Source organism: Callionymus lyra, chromosome 5, assembly GCF_982586985.1.
Source record: "Callionymus lyra chromosome 5, fCalLyr1.hap1.1, whole genome shotgun sequence".
Taxonomy (NCBI): Eukaryota; Metazoa; Chordata; class Actinopteri; order Syngnathiformes; family Callionymidae; genus Callionymus; species Callionymus lyra.
Genome location: NC_141822.1, coordinates 20,174,753 through 20,193,338, shown reverse-complemented (window position 1 = coordinate 20,193,338; position 18,586 = coordinate 20,174,753). Strand labels below are relative to the sequence as shown.

Below are 18,586 nucleotides of genomic sequence, written 5' to 3'. Positions count from 1 at the left end.
AAAGCATTGATACATTTGCGAGTTAAAATCAATTGTTTTGGGCTTGGCGGAGCTTGTTCATAAACGAACTAAAAATACATTTTGTAAATGTTTCCACTATATACAGTTTGTCTCGATATAAAAATAAATCTTTAAATTTTAAAGGCCACTAAGGCTGATGTTGTGAAAACCGTGTGAAGTGAGTTTTGAAAATGTGTTAGATGGATCAAAGATGCCGAAGTTTTTCTATAATTGGAAGGGAACCAGCAACCACTTTCCGTAAGGATTTAGCACTAACCACATTATTGATACAGTGTCCTTGTAGCTTTCACAACCTTTGATGAATATCTTATATCTCCAAAAATCCTGATTTCACAGCAATATATATTATTTATCTCTACACATTGCAATCTGCTCGTCTCAGCTGTGTTCACTTTAGTCCGTGTAAATAATGCATCAGCGTCAACTGAGTATTTTTTAACTAACCACACAAGTCTGTTACCAGGTTGATTGTCCCTGATTCCATTGATTCTAGCTGTAATTTAGCTCTCGTCAACACCAGCACCATCTATTATCTTCTGCTGTGTCTGAGGGGACGAGGAGGTTGGATCACATCCCAGTTACACAGGGCCAGAGGTTGCCGGTGCCATGTAAAGCTTGCCAACACAGACAGACAGCAGGTGAGGCAAACAAACACAATCTGGTTTGAAGCTCAAAACCAGTGCAAAACGTGCTCTCATAATATTGAAAATAAACTAATATTATACTTAAAAAATGAACAAATATCTGCTCAAACAACCAAGTTAATATCGTGTTCTCTGACAGATGAAAACCTTTGACTGCATTTTGTCTGCAACTTGTTTTTCTTTCTGCACTATTCAACTGTTGCGCAAGATATTTACTTACTCTATTAACCCAGATAGAGGTCTTTTGCAACAGCTGTGTTGTAATTGTAGAGGATGTTCGGAGGAAGGTAATTGGATCAGTGTGACACTACCGATTGCCTTCAGCTTTCGGTTTCCTCTCCCTGTGCAAGACAAGTGTCCTTTTCTCTACTTTCACAACAGTTCTATCGCTTCTATAGTCGGCTCCAACTGTTCAATCACACCTTTTTCCACAATAGCTTGTTTAATGCCAGGATTATCCTCACACAACAACAACAATGTTGTATAACAGCAGTTATGAATTCACTCGACGTGTTGCATCTATCCACTATTACAGTCGTTTTTTTGTTAAAGAAAGTAACTCAAGGAACATTTACTGCTAAACTTTCAGACCTTGACATTTTATAAATAGCATGGAACACCTTTAAAAAATGGTATGAATTACACACTCATGACCATGATGCAATTAAACAAGTGTCATGATTCAGAAAAAGATCTATAAACAAATAACTAAAAAAATAGCAAATTAATTTACATCTAAAAATGTTAACATATTTTTTTTGTATATATATTTGCATATATTTCTTATTTATTCTCTGAGTTATTTCTGAATGATGATACTCCTACACATCTGTACTGAAGCTGTTATAAAAATGAAAACTGCTGCAAATACACCAAGCGAGTAAACCAGTTATGTCCAAATTCCTGCATGGGTGCCATTTGTAGACCTTGAGTATATTTCAGTTGGTCTGCAGACTTTCTTATAAACCGTATTACTCAACAAAAGGATGTAAAATACCTAATACTTTTGTAAAAACAACACTTTTTATGACAATAGTTGGATGATTACACCACTAAATTGATCCGATAATCCGTGTATTCATTAAAACCTTTTATGTTGAGCTGAAAGAAGATATAAAGCTTTTAATTTTTACTTCAGAATGAGATAACTCCTCTTTTTACTTCAACTATAATTGCTCTCTAATCAAAAAAAGGTTTGGACGCCCCTGGAATAAAAAATATTGACCCCTTTAACAAAGTAACGATGGTTATCAAAATAAACCTTATTAAAAATATTACTTTGGCTTTTGGCTACAATTTTATGAACCATTTGTGATCATTCTAGATTTTTATCATTTATTATCAAGATCAATTACGTCTGCTACCATTCCCATAATGCATTGCCAGAGTTTTATTTTACCTTATAAAGAACCTCAAGGTTACAATGATACTTATATTCCTGATTTTACAACTGATTTCTTTCCTGTTTGGCCAGCCACTGGGTCTTTTTTTCTTCAGTTTGTTTGGACCCCTTCTGTGATCATGTTTGATGAACGTGGTGTAAAAGGAGCAAAAGATAATGATTAACTGCTGCTCTATGTCCAGGGATTGAGACGTCCTTGAGCAGTTTTATGCAACCATAAGATCACTGGTCAATAATCTTCTTAAAAATTCACAATTTGTAGTTAAAGAATTCATGCACAAGGTTGCAAGACATCTCTAAGCGGATCTAAAATGTGAACGGAATGATAATTTAAGTTCACAGACAGCATCAAATTATAGTCTGTTTGGTATTATAAAAAACCCCCAAAAAAACCCATTAATTATAATAAGCATATATGGTTGTTATTATTATTTTTTAATTAAATAAAGAATAATACATTATTGGCTTATACATGAATATTATGCTGGCTTTAATTACACAACTTTTCAATCTGAGGAACTTTGCTGTTAACTACAGCTCCAATATGCTGCGCTGATCCACCACCTAGGAAATGGACTTGTATTTATACTCAAAACATTACATTGCTTCTAATTTCTGGATGACTCTGCACAGGCAATGTTCTTGGAAGCCCAGCTAATGGCTTTTCCTTTCATTACTGTCTTCCTCTTGAGTGCACACAATGAAGCTCCATATTTTTACGGGACGACGCGTATACAAGGTGCGGAGACGCTCTATAAAGTTCGTCCTGACTCGCACCCCGGCTAGAAGTTTGGGTCTGGGATGGTTAAAGGATTCAAGGATGGCCCACTCTTGGTCACTTTGAGGTGGTGCGAAATCATCGGACTTAGGAAATATCAATGTGGCGATATAGCGCAATGTTTATTTTTCAATTTCAAGATACTGTATTTTTACTATTCTTTTTAAGGTTTACGTCAACATGTTAACATTCACTGTGCCTGTTCATTTTTGTGTTGCAATGAAACTTTTGGCCGCTAGATAGCAGCAGTCATTATTTCCTCGGCAGCTAAAGGATCAATTAAATCGGATCCCGGCGATGACTGAGGACAAGAGGATGCAGTCGACTCTAGCAACTTCTGAAGCTGATGTTTGAACATATTTTGGTTTAAAAACAAAACCAGTTATGCGGTCTATACATTTTGCTAAGCCAGAGTCAAGTAGTCAAGAAAAAATAAAATACATAATTATAGAAAAATATCCTTGGTCCTAAAGTTTTGCAATATAACTCAATGTATCATATCGTTGTCCCTGTATCATATTGCAAGATACACATCCCTATGTGAAAATGGATTTAAAGCATGACTTGAACTCGTATACTATAGTCTTCCATAAGGGTATACAAATCAATCCAAAACAACTTATACTGTTGATAATATTGTGGAATCCAACAAAAAACAAACAAACAAGATAAGGCTTAGTAAAGGTATTTTGTCTCTTTTTGCGCTTTAAATGGTTATTTATAATCATTTCAATGCATTTTTACAGGAAAAAACTTACTTTACGCAGTTTTATCTAAAGTTCTGACAGTCCACTGTACAATCTGACTAATTGGAGAGTTGTGTCAAAAACACTTTCAGCTCATTGCCTTAAAACTTCAATGTCTGTGAAATCAGGGCAACTATATTTAGGTGATGAAAGGATGATGATTAGGCACAAATATTTATCTATCAACTGTTAAAAATACTGGATGTTCAAAGTGTGCTATTTCTGCCCTAAGCTTTTTTAGAAGCTGCCAAAACTGAGGAGTAAAAACCTCTTTAAACTGTTGGAAAATAGCGCTTCAGCTTGACCTGGACCATCACAGCCATTCATTTCTTTCAATTGTAAATAAAATCACCTTTTTTTTTTCTTTTTTTCTTGGAAGGTGCTGATTATTATAATTCAATCATTCACTCCGCAGCTCAGTCTTCTGCTGTTTCCATGAGCACACGGCAGGTTTTATAACATGAGCTACAACACCCACAATAACTCTGACATCCTCTCCTCTTGCTGGTGGTCATCTCTGTATCATAACAGAAACTGTTATTCCCTTTAGCCCTTTCTTTCTTGCTTATCAAGTTCTGTCCAGCTGACAGAATTGCCCACAGTCATTGCTTACCATCCTTTACGGCTCTCATGGCAATTATTCTGATGTTATTCATCTTGTTAGTCCTCTTTGATCTCTTATGTGATCTCATTTCTTTGTTGAAACCATGACGGTTTCTTCTGCTGTCAGCTCTCCCAATTTGTCTTTAGTGTTCCCTTGTTACGCTCCCCCATAGTTCTCCCTTAACACCCCTCATTACTTACATCCATCAGCTTTTAAATGTTACAATATATCATCAACTTTCAAGTAGTGATAGTCTGATGATGCTTCACTCAATCTTTTGTGTAATAATCTGCATCACACTAATAAGCTAAGCATTTTCAAGAATTAAGCACATTTGTTATGTCTGCTTTTTCAGTGTTGCCTTTACAAAAAGATCAACAGTACATCCCTTTGTGTAATATTACCTTTTAGCTACTAAATTCATGGTTTCTCGATGTCAATTGCACCAGGCATTCAACAAAATTACTTAAACATAATTTAAGGTTGCGATATTTTGTCGCTCTCTCTTACAGGTTTATCAAAGCAGGGTGTTTTTTTGGTGTTGAGTGAGGCCGTAATGCAATATGAATTCAAAAAACGATGTACATTTGGCAGGAGAAGCAGATGTGTCTCACATAAAGAAGGTTAAAATTATTTTGAACTAATTTATAATTCCATAGAATCCATTAGAAACCAATGAGGAAGCAGCCTTTGAGTTGACTCACATAAGACCTGAACCCCATACAAAACGCACAAAGTAAATTTTACGTATATTTATCGACCTCCTAACCTTCTTAGGGAATCTTCAACAAGTGTTGGGCCGTTGGAGCTTCATGAAGCAGTGTCATTGTTTTCAGAGCCCACTAGATGGCAGTCTCTGCTTTATAATATTAGCAGAGATTTTTGGCCTGAGAGCGCCACCTGCTGAGATCTAAATACTGATTCATAAAACGGCCCATCAAGATCATCTGCAAAGATGAAATGCTAGGGTTGTGATCTATTGACGTTTAGATGTAATCTTTGATCACTTCACTTTGACGTTCCATTTTTTTTTTCTTAATTTATTCCTATCTATTTATACATTAGTGTAATACTTTTGTCTTCAAACAGCCCCAGTGAAACCGTTTTATCTACTTATGCCCCAACTTTGATCTTCCCCAGACGTATCAAAAATAGAAAATGGAGCACAGCACGTTTCAAATCGAATTACACGTCCTAATGTATTCCACTGTAGAGAAACAAGACGTGAAATATCAGTTTAAAACTGAATTATTCAGTCTGGACATCTTGGGACAGAATATGTTTCAATCAGGGATAAAAAGCTTTCTGTGCTTGAAATTAGCAAGACAAATGTGCATTTGTCTAAGAATAGATTCATTATTCCAGCCAAATTATTACGCTCATTTCATTGCTAATCTCTAACCCAATTACTACTACAAAGATGGGACATGAATCATGTTGAGGTCTCCCGATGATTGGCTCTCATGTTACTATCCATGACATTTTATTTATTCTTAAAAGTTGTATTAGTTCTTAAATAAAATGGAAATTGAGTTGTAGAAAAGTATTTGAATAATGCTTTATCAAAAATTGGTTTTGTTTATTTATTTACATATTTTTAAGATGAGGGATAGACAGAAATTGGGTGAAAGATGATCTTCTGTTTCCATTTTGGCTCTTATCCTTTCTTTTCTCATTCTTTTTTCTTTCTTTATTGGATATGCTGACATTCCAGAACAGCTTCAACAAAAAGAAAACAACTTTTTACTGTCACTATCTTAACCCGTTATAATATTATTATTTGAAATAAATATTTTCGCCACAATTTTGTTAGCAATTCACAAAGTCAATGATTAACCATACAAAATAATGTCATTATAAACATGCAGTATATGAACTAAAAATAATAAACAAAACAAAAAGAGAAAGAAATATATATATAAAAATAATAAAACCCTAATAAAAGTATAATAAATAAACCAAGAATACAATTTATAATACTGAAAACAAAATAGTACAACATAACAACATGTTGAGAAAATCTGTTAAAAAATATATTGTTAAAAAAATAAATCAAATAAATTGTGATTGGGAGTAAGTTTAGGGACTTTACTGCGACCTTTCGATAATATCATAAGATGATGAAAATATAACTCTCTGCGATCTCCTGGTGCTTTTCTACATAACAGTATGCTGCAATTTATTCATAGCACAAAACTCCTGAGAAAAAAAAATCACTGTATTCTTCCTAAGGGATCTTGTGATTCTTAACATATCCTGTGGCGATGAAATGTGTTTTGTTTTCTTTTAGCTGATGGCTGCAGTGTTTCTTGTGGGCTGTCTAAGAATTGCTGAATGGTGGTAGTTGTCATGACACTCCATCAATCTGTAGTGCATGAATAATTTGTCATATTTTCTCAGTAAACCACAGCAAATCAACATCCATTAAATCGTTGTGAGAAGGAATTACATTTCCATAGCTGTGTTTCACCTGACACGGTGTTAACACCAGAACTTTGACTGGAACACAGCAGGTGGGAAAAGAAAAAGCTTACTTTGACATCGCTACTTAGCGGGTACAATTAAGTTGATGAGAGCAGCAACAAAGAGCTGGATGGATGAAGCAAAAACATGGGGATGATGAACAGGTAGATAAGCACCCAATAGACTCTAATGGATTTTCAGTGAGAAAAGAAAAAGCAATTACCACTTTATTCAATCATGTTTTGAAGGCATATTTAAGTCCATAATAATAAGTTGGAGGAAATACTGTATATCATAGAGCTTCTATAAAAAAAAAAAAATGTATATGCTGGACTATAAATGAACAAAATTGAGACACGGTTAAATAATATTAAAAGGAACGTTTAGCGTCACAACATTTATGTAACTGTGGTTATTACTACTTATAATGAGATTTTTGTTTTATTTGTATTGTTTAAATTGTTTGTTTCACATGTGTGACCATTCGTATTATATTAACATATTTACTTTTAATATTCTTTAAAGTTTTCACAGTGGATATGGAGAAAATACCATAAGAGCTCACACATTCCAGAGAAATGACAAAATAAATAAACTATAAACTTAAATTGTACGTTTTAATCACAAATAAATGGTCTTACGTAAGAAACAAAAAAAGAGGATTTATAATTGATTCAAATTTATAACTAAAATGATAATAACGACAGATACTATTTCTATTTGTCCAACTTGATTCTTTAAAATGGAACAAAATCAAATATTTGTATCAGTAAGTCGTTCTTTCAGAGAAAATCTGTTTTCTTTTTTCCAAATGAAACACATTTTAGTCAGTCATACTAAAAATAAAAAAAAATTTCTACATCTAGTAAAACATTTAGAAGGATTGCCATTTAAAGGAAGAAGTTGGGAAAAGAGCGTCTTTTAAATGATAGTATAAATCGACGAGGGTTTCTTTCAACTCCAACCTCTGAATTACTAAGGTCTAAGAGTCTTCTTCTCCAAGTTGCAGTAAGTCTCTCATCATGACGATGTTTTGAAATTTTTACTTTATAAAGTAGTAGTCTGAAATATCGATGAGCAAGAGGTTACGAGAGCGGAGTCCATTATGGCGTAATTATGGCTTCACTCCTCCAGCCAGTTGTAATCACACCCTGCTTTGTTTATACTATGACTCCCTTTGAGGTGGAGTCTTCCAGGATTAATGGAGCTGCGTGACCAACCTTGATGCTTGACCAATTACAGAAGAGTGGATGTAGTTGGGGTAAAAGAGAGTATCCAGATTTGAGAAAAAAAGATGTAATATCACTCTTGAATCTTGGGAAAATCTAAAGTAGTAAAATCTTCATGTCAATTATGCAAGCATTTAAATAAAGCCTAAAGAAAAAGAAAAATAAAGGATTTTTTAAAATATTTAGTAAGCCTATTCCTGAGAATAGCATTTCTTATTAAGTCTATTGAAAGAAATGATGTCTCAAAGCTGAACAAAAAGAAAAATGTATTATTCTTTAGTTAGTTATGTAGCAGAGTTACCAACTTGCACAGCTGTTCTGGTTCTGGGGACGTGGGCTTGTAGGTCGTTAGAGCCTTTGTTTGCCACGGACACATTAGTCTCAGCTTTGCAGACAGAACTCTGCTTCTTCACGACCCCGGTGAAAACAAATGTACTTTTTTTCACATTTCGTCTGTAAAAGCGCAGTTGCATTTTTGGCATTTCTTTCTTTTTTCTATCTTGAATTAATACACATCCATCAGTTGGATGTGTGTTTCCAAATGACCCATTGGACATGTATGGTAAATACAATGGCCTGTGATGTGGAAACACTGCAGAAAGTAATAACCCATTTGACATTTGAAGTATTTTCTAAACTCCAACAAACAGTTCCTAAGAAAGGGTGTCCAGGTAAAAGAGGACCTCAGGCAGGGGTGGGCCGTATTATATTCAGCCACTGATGTGAGGGGCTGACAAAAGAAAGACAAAGAATAAATGATTGGAAAGCTTAGTCACAAGAACAAAAATAGAACAAAGAATAATGAACTGTGTTACAGAGAGTAATTGTATGATGATTAAAAACAAAATAAGAAAAGAATATGTATTGGGTGATAATAATAGATTTTAATTTAGATTTAAATCTAATGGATAGTACCAATACACTATGCCTTAGTGTTTCCTGTTCTGATATTAATAGTTTAAGGTTTTATGTGTCGTCTTTTTCCAAAATATTTTTGTCTAAATACAAACATTTGCCATGTATCTACACATATAGTTATGACAGTGGTTCCCTGCCACTTTGGAACTCTTCTGGTAAAGCCCATCATGCACCATGCCTCAAGCTCACACAATTTACTCCACAAATTCCCACAAAATTTAAATACTTTTCACATTTCTGTCAAAAAATGACATAAATATCACTTTGATCTTTGTAATTGGCCAAGTTTTGGCCCATGCTTAAGCATTGATACTGACATTAGATACATCCTAATCTATACCCATATCTAATTACCAAGTGAATATGATGTAAAAGTTGTTTAATTTTCTCAGAAATATTCATAAATAACAATGGATAAATAAAAACAGGGAAAGATATATGAAAACAAACTGCTGATATATATATATTTTCTTTCAATGTAAACTGAATTATAACAATTAAAATTAATACTAAACATTTTTGAAAAATCAACTAGCGTTGGACAGCAGTGACGCGAGGCCACGCTTATTCAAAAGGTATCTAAATTATTGCTGATAAATGAGAATTGTGACGACACATAGAAACAAGAGTGATGTGTGTTTATTCAATAGTATCAACGAAGCGTATCCAAGATCAATCTGCAAATAAATGGTTGATCAATATGATCATTAAAATGAATCCCTGAGGTTCACCGAGCAGACCTTGTGTGTAGCAACACCACATTATTACCACTGTGTTATCTCTTAAAAATGTGCTTCGGATTATTTTTGGAAAAACAGAAACATCTCTCCTTAAGTGTTTTACGATAATGTGACTCAGTGGAGAAGGTTTCTGCTGTTAATTTAATGGCAAAGCTAAAACAACAGGGCGGATTAATTCAATCGCCTGAGAAGGGCAGAAGCATTTATTCGTCTGAGACAATGAGTCTTTTATTTCCTTGGAACTGACTGGGCAGCAACTTAAAATCTTAATCCCACTCTCCTAATGTTGGAAATCATCGGAAAAGCTCATCTGTTTCCTAGCAACAGTGGTGTTACTGTTGGCATCTAGTGGTTTGACAAATTGCACCAGATCAATCATGTGTTTAATGAGGTGCTGAATATCTTGAGACTTAACATAGCATTTAAATATGTTGCTCATTTTTGTGAGAACTATGTTCAAATAAACTCAAGGATAATTACTATTTTTCTGTCCTTTAAAGGGAAACTAATGTGTTTATTTAAGTGTGTCTTAAATAGATGTTGGACCTCTATTGTACTCATCAGTATATTTCTGTTTGTACAAAACACTCTTTTCATTCAAATATTTGCATTGGAAAATGTGTTTGAGCCTGCCATCTGAAAAAATGTGTTTTTTTCTGGAGATTAAAACTTGTTTACCATAACCACACCCACTCTACTGTGATTGGTCAAACATTGAGGTTTGTCATCAGGTGTCGTCTATCCCTGAAGTCTCCTCCTCCAAAGTACCCGTTGCATAAACAAAGAGGGGCGCCATTACAGCTGGCTAGAGTAGGTGTGAAGACCGTTGTTATGTCATAGTTGACTCCGCTCTCGTAACCTCTCGTTCGCTGAGATTTCAGACGAAGAAGAACTTCATAAAGTACTTCAAAACATGCTCATGATGAGAGACTTACTGCATCTTGGAGAGAAAGACTTCAACATTTAAGATGTGAGTTAGTTAGAAGAGTTGGGTTTTCACTTTAGTCGCTTGTAAATGTCACTTTTAAGGCAAAATATGTCGAAAATAATGTCCTAAAACAGATGACAAAATAAAGTGGCAGATTAATTTTAGCAGTTTGTATTCATTAAAACATGTGCCAAGCTGTTTGCTCACACTAGTTCAAATATTACAAAGGTTTCAAACACAATAATGTGCACTAGTTGGTATTTTCGCCTGCAAATATATCTTTTTTTTTTTTTATTATTTTTATTATGATGTTTCAAAAATACATTTACAGTTTATGTGCAGCATTTTTTACGCAAAAAGAATATTTCTCTTGTTAATTTTGATTAACAATATAACAAAGTGCTGCTATAAATACAGTATGTTGACACACAACTCGATTCATATGAGTAGCAGAGAATTGGAAGCAGTAATCCGGAGTATATTTCTGTGAGATGCCAGTAAAAATGTCTCTGAGCTTTCGCAGATCGCTGACATCTACAGTTTCAATGAAGATCAGGCGTCTCGGATTTTCTTTTCAAAGTACCACACCAGGGAGCTGCCTTTGGAGTGACGGTCTCTGATGTGTGTAATAAACCATTTTAACGCTTTTTGTGTCTATGTGTTTGTGTTTGATGACTGTGTCTACGGTTTGTCCTAGTGAAGAATGTTGGGAGCCTGACATTCTATTAAGGCCCAAGAATTATGTCCCAAAGATGTATGGACAATCTGAAAAAATGAGGCAGCTATTCTGAATCGTTCCTTTTTCCTGAAGGGGAAATGTTATATTATCATGCATCAGTTTTTTTTCTTTTAGTTTTCTTTGTATATAATCAACTATCATTTTTGTAATTTCCTTTGATGTGTTGTGGCCAACACTTTGCTCTTTGTAAATGGGTCATTATGCGTTGATGAAGTGTCATTATTTTCCCACTAGACTCTCTGCTCTAAAATATTTAGCTTTGAACTTCTATTCTTTTGAAACACTTTTTTAGTGAAAATTACAACCTCAACGCAAACATATAAAGTATAACATTTTACATCCCTTTCAAAACTTAAAAAAGATTAATACATATTTATTCGGAAAGGCAAATATTTAAATATATATGGCCATTTCTGTCTGTCTCTGAGATATTAAAATTTTATCAAGAGTTACATTCAATTAATTTTCGCTTTCATCAGAGAAAAACAGAGTCCATAAGCGAATTAATAGTATTCAGTGGCGCTCACTTTTTTTGCTACATAAAAGGGGATTTAAGATGACCTCTGCAGCCTCGCTGTGCAAAAACATATTCAACCTCCTTTCATGTCAAATCTGACACAAGCCCTTTCGTCAAATACATTTCATCGGGTACAAAGAGTTGGGTCGTAAGATCATCGATGAGTGGTGTCGGTCGGGGGAAATAAGATTCTCTCTACTCAATGAAAGTCGGACCTGAAATTAGAGTCACCATGACATCATGAATGAAGCATAGAATGAAAATGGTAATTGCTTACATTAACAAAAGTATATTATAAAAGGACAGTCTGGTTTCACTAAGAATAAATCCAGAATATCAATAAAAAGAGGCTTAAACATACATTTACACCTAAGACATCAAAGGATACTAGCTAAAGGAAACAGCGTTGCACTGGTATAAAAATAAATTATAGGAATCAAATAACCAAAATAACTCTGAAGAGAGATTGATCATTGATTAAAAGTGCACTGGAACTTTGCTTTATACTTCGTGAATTTAAACGTCAACGTCACTAAGATGGTGGCCGTTTAGGGTAGAAAGAGTCCATAGAGCGGTGTGTTAACATGTCGGCCATCTTGGTACAGTGCCACTCTCTCCTACAGTGAATTACGTCTATAGAGGAATGCTGTCTTTACATTATAAAAGTGATCATAAATCTCTCATTTGTCAAGCTTTTTTCACTGGATTTGTTTTTTAAACCTCAGACCAGGTAGACAGATATTATTATAAGGAGTATTTTTAAAATATCCAAGCACCCTGTATCATAGCTACATGTATGACGATTTGAACGGACCAAACCGTCTGTCCAGAATTCAGCGAATAATTGTATTTTAAGATTGAGATTATTTACACATTCGTCTACAGTCGATGCGGTGTCTATGTATATATGTCTATGATACTATCCATGTGTATGCTAACGCTAGCTGTATGTATGCTAATGTTATCCTTGTATATGCTAATGATAGCTGTGTGTACTCTAATGCTAGCTGTGTGATTGCCAAATTAACTGTGTGTATACTATGATAGATGTGTGTATGATATTTCAAGATGTGTCTATGCTAATTCTAGCTGTGTGTATGCTGATGCTAGCTTTATGTTTGCTAATACTACCCATGTGTATGCTAATGATAGCTGTGTGTATTCCAATTGACAGCTGTGTGTATGATATTTTAAGCTGTGTGTATGCTAATTCTAGCTGTGTGTATGCTGATGCTAGCTTTATGTTTGCTAATACTACCCATGTGTATGCTAATGCTAGCTAGGTGTATGCTAATGACAGCTGTGTCTATGATATTTCAAGATGTGTGTATGCTAATTCTAGCTGCGTGTATGCTGATGCTAGCTTTATGTTTGCTAATACTACCCATGTGTATGCTAATGCTAGCTGTGTGTATGCTAATGTCAGCTGTGTGTATGCAAATGATAGCCGTGTGTAAGCTAATGCTAGCTGTATGCTTGTTAACATGCCCTGTTCCTCAGCAGATTTTAAGTCTGTAATATTGTTACTCTATAAATTATAAAGTTATGGAATAAAAAGACATGACTATAATTGCCATAACCTACCGTCCAACAGAGTTAAGGCTTAGAGTTGCGAAAAGCAAAATGGTGGAGCTACTGAGCCAGCGCAGACCTTATTCCTCCTACAGTCATCTGGCTGGAAGCAACAGTGTCTTAACAAGAGCAGATGTCTTGTGTCTAATTGGAGATTATTTACTGCAATATGTAAACTTTTCTTTAAACACAAAATGTGTCATCCATATATAAAATGCAATTTCCGTCATTTCCTTTATTGTTTTTGTTTTGTTCATTTTAGTGTCTCATCAGGAACAGTCTTCATTCTATTTGCTGGGCAAGATCTTGATTTCAAGATTTCCTACCCGAGCGTATTGTTCTCTCCTATTTTACCACAAGGAATAATTATGGTCACAAAATTAAAGGTACTTATTAAAGTCCTTTTTCTTCATTGCTCTCTGAATACCTTATTATGCTGATAAGTGCAGAGATATTAAAAAGCTCTGACCAGGTAAAAAAAAGAAAAATGGCACCACAGAAGGGAACAAGGATTATCATTTAAAAAGGCTGAAAGATAACAACTAACATATACCTACAGATCTATGCAGACACCGTCTAGCAAGCAACCTGGAATGTTACTGGTGACGAGCTATTCCACAGAAACTATTCTTCAAGAACCCGACTGCTGTTTGGATTCGCAAGTAACGGAAGTGGTCACTGTCTTTATCGTTTAAAACCTTTGACAGTGAGTTATACATTTTTTTTAAACTGTGATTTCTCTCTTTCTTCATCCCAGAGACTACTCTGCCTAAGGACTGAGCTCTTCATTCCGATGATGCACTCATGTGATTCACACAATTCAGAACTTTGTTTTAATTTTTGTTTTTTTTTGTCACCCAGATGTCATATATTTACCAACCAGTATCAGACAAGATGCACTTTATTTCAGACATAATGAACAGGATAGAGAGGTTTAGAGAGGAATCATTACTGCAGCCCACTACTTGACATCAAAGTTTAGTGTTTCTGGCCACCCACACATTTTTTATTTTCTTTTATTTTTCCACATACACCTGAGCTCTTCAATGTGGCCCTGGGCTTTAATATTTTATGACTTTTCAGCTCAGGTTCGTGACAGCCTTTAGTGATGTTTAATGTCCCCACAAAATTTATTTTCAAATCAGCAGTAAAATAAACTGCTAACACTTCTTTGGTTTATAAACTTTACCATCATCAATATGTAACTTTGAATGTATTAGCTACAATCTACTTATGCTTATATAACAGTAGGGGGCGCTATCAACTTTTTTTTTACTTCACAACCTTCTGTTATTACAGGTTATCAATCAAGTTAATTAGTATCAATTACACATCAGCCCAACTTGTTTTACTAGCATATGTTGACAGCATACAACCACCAAAATTGTCAATTTTTAAATAGCTGATGACCACTTTATGTTGATTATTGTCAATGTTTTACGATAACAACAGGGACCACTTACTTAATTTCTCCAAATAATCTGCCTTTTAAAGCAAAAAATCTGTTTCAAAAACAATAATTCCTCTATCGATACAGACTGTACAAGGTGTTTTTTTTTCCAAGTAATATTACCATTCTGATTATTTTCCATTTCATAATACGGGGCAGGGTTGACTGGACTGATAAGAGAGGGTGAATTAGCTGCTGTAGCCTCGAGCTAAATGGGCGAACATTCATCATCACCCCACCTGAACCCGGCCACTTGATCGAAATCTTTCTGAACAGGAAGACAGCATTTCCAAGATGGCCGTGACCTCAAAACTGGCTTCCTCAAACAGGTCACAGACACTACACCGATATTACAAACCGTATTTGCTAACACATAATTAAATATATATGTAGAATTATATATATAAAAATATTATATACAGTATATATTATTCAGATGACAAAAGGAAGATCTACTCATAGTTAGGTTTCTTTTACAACATCACAACCGACAGTTTCAGAGCATTTCACCCTCCTGCTGAGAATGGAGGCCAAGCACCTTCCAACCAATAGGTCAGAACACACTTGCCTCTTCTTTAATAATTCATCAATTTCCATTGGAACCTGGGGGGGGGGGGGGTTGAGAAACAACAGACATATGGACATATAGCAAGCACTTGTTCATATATTAACCATGGACTGGGATGGACAAGGGAACATATGCCATTTATAAGTATTCACTCCAGTGTTACCTTCGAACAGAAAAGTACATTCAAATATCTCGTGTTTTTTATGAAGTCATGCTGATACACATTCCTGTTTACTGATGGATCACAAATAGTAAAGTCAGAATTTTTCAGTAAAACAAATAATAATACAGGGGACAAAATAACCTTTTTTATTATTACTCATAATCTTTTCTTATCATTTGATGATATACTTCTACACAAGATATCTCCAGGAGAACCTTAGCAAACTTAAGGGGTTGAGTCAGATATATAGCATTATTTATACAATTATTTTCCTCTTGTGTTCTCCTCAAGAAGCAAGTCATACAAGCGCTTTAATATAGTTCATCTGGAGTGCCATGGATTCCTCTCTCAGGAAGGAGAGGCTGATACAGTTATCAGGAGCTCTTAACAGAAGCTTTTAAGACGATTCTTTTTCAGCTGTCTCTAAGAAATACAAATAAAAATCCAAACGACGCCTCGTCTTTACTTTTAGCTTTTTCAGTCCTCTTTGTCTGGAAAGTACCAAATGAAAAGAAGACATACTCATGGTGTAAGATAAGGAATGTATAGATTCCCAAATATATCCCAAGGACAAGATGTTTAAAAAAAAAACAGACAGAGCTCCTTTTAATCCGGAGCGCACATCACATCATGGTGGACGGGTATGGAGTGATATTACTGCCACCGGTTTGAGCAGGTGTGTCTTGGTTATTGTACACTCAAAATCACTCTGGTGCTCAATCAGTCATACACGTGTGTTCAGCATGTCATATATGCATGCTCTAGCTGTCATACACTTGCTCAACTTCACTGCTGCTCGCTCAACATTTGTCTGTTTACAACACCAGTCTCGCGCGTTGCTGCTTGGAGCCTTTCAAACATCATTTGAACATTGTTACCATGGGAGTGAACGGAGTTGTCAAAACGCTTAATAAAGTTTGACTTTATATGACTGTTTTGTTGACATTCATTTTAGCACAGCTTTATTTAGTAACCCCAGTCAAACATTTGACTGTATCTTTCCTTATTCGTGCCTTATAATCCGGTGCGCCCTATTTATGAAAACAGTCCTAAAATAGGCCATTCATTGAAGGTGCGTGTTTGTTTTTTTTAATCGGATTGAAAATATGTTTTTTAATGCTGTAAAAGTCAGATTATTAGGGGAAATTACGAATGTGTTCCCTAAAAGATGATGGGTTTAGGTGTAATTGATACTGATCAACTTTATTGATAATCTGTAACAGAAGCAAAGGTTGTTGAAGTAAAACAAGTTAATAGAAAAGCCTACTTATAGTAGCATAAGTACATTGTAGCTAATACGTTCAAAGTAACATTGATGATCGTAAAGTTTGCTAACACTTTTTTGTAAACCAAGTGTTTTTGAAAAGGATAATAAATGTTGTGGTGACGTTAAACCTTACTAAAGGCTCTCGAGGACCTGAGCTGAAATATAAAAGCCCAGGGCCGACATTGAAAACCTCCGGTGTATGTGGAAAAACTCAAAATAAAAAAACGTGTGGGTGGCCAGAAACACTAAACATTGATGTCAAGTAGGGGGCTGCAACAATGCTACCTCTCTCTCCCATATTTGCACCTGCTAGATTTGTTGTGAAAAGAATAGAAAGTCTTTATGTTAAAGTCTTTAATAATTATTTTTTCCAACACTAACTACACACACAAATGTGTTGTCAATTTCTTACCACCCTTTATCACCCACACATCAGTCCGTGGTTAATTGATTAGTTGATTTATGGTCACTAAATTTTAACAGTTTTCTTATTTAATATGTGTTGTGTGCTGGTCAGGTTATTCTTAAAACAGAAAGGCATAAGAAGGAGGATAATAAAGATATTGCACTGTCAAAACAGTGTAAGATAAATGCTGTGGGTCCTCTGTTGCGCCACATATATTTGTTTATACAAAAAGAGAGAAAGGCAGTTGCTGAGTCAACTTTCTGTTTTACCTTCCTGGATACTTAAAAGTCTTCTCAGTACTTCAGCCATTTGAAAATGCTGTTGCATTTCTACAACCGGTAAAGGTTGCATGATGAGCTATTTTAAAATAGTTTTACTGAACAAGTCAAGACTGCTTAAAATAAAATCGTATCATTAAATATGGTAAATAAATAATCAAACTACCAAAAGCAAATTGTGTCTGCGATTACTTTTCTGTGACACAGGCTCAAAGGAAGAGTTTGAGTGATAGCGCCCCCTGTCTATGATGTCATTTAAAGAAACAGTGTCCTTTGTGCATAAGCATTATGTGTATGTTAAAGCGTGGGAAAATGATGGATCATAATTTCAATCAAACCAATTAACAAACAAAAATAAGGTATATTATCAAGAGTGTTGTCGTCAAATTTCAAGAGGCAGTTTTTCCTCGCAACAGTAGTGTTATCGCGAGTTTACGTTATTAGAGCAAGCTTACAAGCTTACTAACAATCTAAATAATAAACCATGAATCCACAGATTCAATCTTAGAGTAAATGATACAAGGATCGCTCACTTAAACACATACAAATGTAGGCATGTGCAGCTCAGGTCCAATATTTAATGTACCTCAACAACAATAACTTAGCTTGAACTTTAATCAAAAAATGCTCAAAAAATGCTTTTGAACAACACCTCACCAAAGGATAAACACAATACAAATATGCCATTTTTTTGCATTTATTTTACATGTTAATATAATCTTATATATATATATATATTATAAGATTATATTAACATGTAAAAGAAACACAACAAAATGGCTTATTAGTATTGTGATTAAGTTAAGATTTTATTAACATGTAAAATATGCATATATATATATATATACATATATATATATAAAGTTAAGATTATATTAACATGTAAAAAAAAAATACAGCAAAATAGCATTGTGTATATGTGCATATATTTATATATATGTTAAAAAAAATATATTTAAAAAAACATTAAAATATGTATTAAATAAGTGAACGTTTTTTTATTTCATTTTATTTATTTTTTTAATTCCTTTTTTTTCTTTCATCAATCTTAGAGAGCAAATGTAATGGCTTTGAGCAGCACCTACATATTTTTATAACATTCATTTTTGCTAGAAAAAATAATAGTATTGGTTTTAGAACTACAGGTAATGTA

The 18,586-nt window shown here is 34.5% G+C and overlaps 1 long non-coding RNA gene across 1 annotated transcript in view; it reads left to right on the top strand.

Moving 5' to 3' along the window:
- LOC148079696 (uncharacterized) overlaps positions 1–18,586 on the top strand; it is a 251,374-nt gene that overhangs the window by 46,996 nt on the left and 185,792 nt on the right. The gene's annotated exons all lie outside the window — the stretch shown is intronic.